The sequence below is a fragment of the Danio rerio genome, chromosome 4 (assembly GCF_052040795.2).
Source record: "Danio rerio strain M-AB ecotype USA chromosome 4, GRCz13ab, whole genome shotgun sequence".
Lineage (NCBI taxonomy): Eukaryota > Metazoa > Chordata > Actinopteri > Cypriniformes > Danionidae > Danio > Danio rerio.
This window is the reverse complement of record NC_141024.2, coordinates 47,560,648-47,563,180: the sequence shown is the minus strand read 5'-3', so window position 1 is coordinate 47,563,180 and position 2,533 is coordinate 47,560,648. Positions and strand designations below refer to the sequence as shown.

The following is a 2,533-nucleotide window of genomic DNA, read 5'->3' as shown; positions in this document are numbered from 1 at the left end:
TTTGTCATCAGCAGTATGTTTTGCTTAATGCATTTGCAGTATGCTTAAATACAAATCAATCTCAAATACTTTTTTGCAGAATACTTATTTTAATTTAACTACTGTAGTTACTATAACTGCTGGTCTTGCATTAAATACAGTGCATGCTACAGTAGACAACACCATATGTATTACAGTAGTAAAAAATATATACAAAAACATTGAGGAATTTATTCTTGCACCTCTTTGGGTTATATCTGTGCACATCTTCTGGTGATGTTTATTAGCTGAGTTAAACAGTCTTGGAACAAGTGGCAATGCTCATTCACAGTGTAATTCAAGACGTCTCTAAGGTCAAAATAAAGGGAGTTAAATTCTGTCTCTGCCCTAATTTTATCCTCCTCAGACCGGAATGGGTCAATGCCAAATGCTGACGAACTGGTCAAACGATGTCCCATTTCCTGATGGTACAACTCAGCAGCTTCTGAAGCCCTCGGCAAAAGTTCCTCGACAATCCTTGTTTTGCAGCCATCTCTTGCCAGCAGATTGGGGATGCCTTTACCTAGAAATTAAGGGTTTAGTTTTGAGGTAAAAAAATAAACTATTGATTTTACATTAAAGCAAATTTTGGTTCACTCTTAATTCACCCTGGTCATAGATACCTACTGTTCCTGTAAATATTCTCCTGAAGGATTAGATTTAAAGATAAACAACAGTAAGTGGTCTTGCAGGATATTACTTGCGTGTATATGGGTATTTATACGTGTGTGATGTCAAGTCATAGGTGGATTTACAGCAAAATGTAGAAAAGATAATCAATTTTTGGTCTAAACAAATGTTAAAGCACTGTAACATACCTGTAATATAATGACTGTTCCATGCATTAACAAATCTCTGCACCCCAATCTGGCTGATCTGGCATGTAAGGTTGGACAAACAGTATCTTGTCAACCCATCTTCCATATCCAAAGACTCCTGGTCAACCATCTGAATAAGTGCTCTCTTGATTGGAAAATTGACCCGCTTGTTAACTTCAGGCCACATTCTCTCTACAGTGTGGTTCTGTGGAGTTAAAGCAAAGTACAATGTGTAAAAATGTTACACACTATAAAATGTTGTCAGTTTTATGATTTAACAAGTATTGGGGAAAAAAAAAACATTACAATATTTTAATAAATGATACAGCAGACACATATCCCTGCATTTGGTTTGGCATACATGTTAACATTGTTTTTTTATAGGTTGTTACAGCCAGTTACAGCTAACTGTTTTTCCTTATTTCTTTTTTAAGGTTACAATTTGTCTTAGTGTCTATGTGCTACACTGTAAAAAATTGCTGTTAAAAAACGGTCAGATTCTACGGTAAAATAATGTTTTTTCACTAAAACAGTAATATTCTGTTAAAAACAGTGCTTTCTGGGTATCATTTTTGTTTTCGAGAAAGTAACCAACTGCAGAAAACTGTGAGCTAACAGAGTTCAGATTCGATGTTTTGAAGTCTGTGTTTGAAATCACACTTTGTGTCCTTGTTCACTATTTCATACACTAGTTAACTAATATAGTTCACCTGACAGTTTTAATGAACACTAATGAGTGAATTCAGACACTGATGAACACCTGCTGTTAATAATCACAATTACTGAAGAAAAGAAACACAAACAGTGACTTGAGTTACAACATTAAATAAAATAAAATAAAATAAAACAGCTTCAGTCTCAGCAGAGGATCATTAAACAACTCCACAAACAACAGCAGACACACACTTATTACTGACTGATTTGACTTCCATACTATTCCCATTGAGATCCAACAGAAATTAAGGTGTTTTTTGTGTCACCGTAATGGAGTGAGGGGCTGCTTTAGTTGGGCTCTTCACCCTTGATCTAATTTAAGACGACTTTCCAGCTGTTGTAATACAGAGTTTACAAAACGTTTGTACTATAGCAATAAAGTTGGGAAGTCAATAAATAGAGAAATCCATTTGTCTGAAATTAGTTCTGATAAATATTTTGGTATAAATCTGGAAGAAGGGCCACATGCAATAGATTTTATGCTTAGTTGCAGGTATTAATTTAATTAATGAGAAGTGGAAACAGAAAAGATACTTCCGTAATTACTTAACAGTTAAGAAATAACATACAAAAACAGTTCAGTTATGACAAATACACACTCAGACCTCATGAATTTGACCTTGTATCTCAACAATGGTAACATCTCAAATGTTTCATGCTGCAATGCATGCTGGGAGTGGCACTGTACAAATATCCCAGCATGCATTGCGGTATAAATAAATGTTGTATAATGGTCTAACAGTTTTCTTTATTTGTGTTTGATTCTGCTGTTGTTTATGTTTAGACTTTCAGTTGCCTGTTTGTGAGTTAAACTGTTAATTTTGTTAGTTGTCACCATTATTGAGGTTCATACGCTGATTATTGATGTCTCTTTGAGTGCGATTTACACCATAGAGCAGTGTTAATGTCCAAGATATTCTTAAAAACTTCCAGAAATCATTGCCATATATATACATATAATGTAAAACAATAGATTTAACATT

The 2,533-nt window shown here is 34.3% G+C and overlaps 1 protein-coding gene across 1 annotated transcript in view; it reads right to left on the bottom strand.

Moving 5' to 3' along the window:
- The window catches only part of LOC137491165 (uncharacterized), a 514,718-nt gene that overhangs the window by 312,273 nt on the left and 199,912 nt on the right, over positions 1-2,533 (bottom strand). Inside the window, exon 3 of the mRNA XM_088650768.1 lies at positions 1,302-1,596. The gene's annotated coding sequence lies outside the window, so the exon portion shown is untranslated. The remainder of the gene's footprint in view (positions 1-1,301; positions 1,597-2,533) is intronic.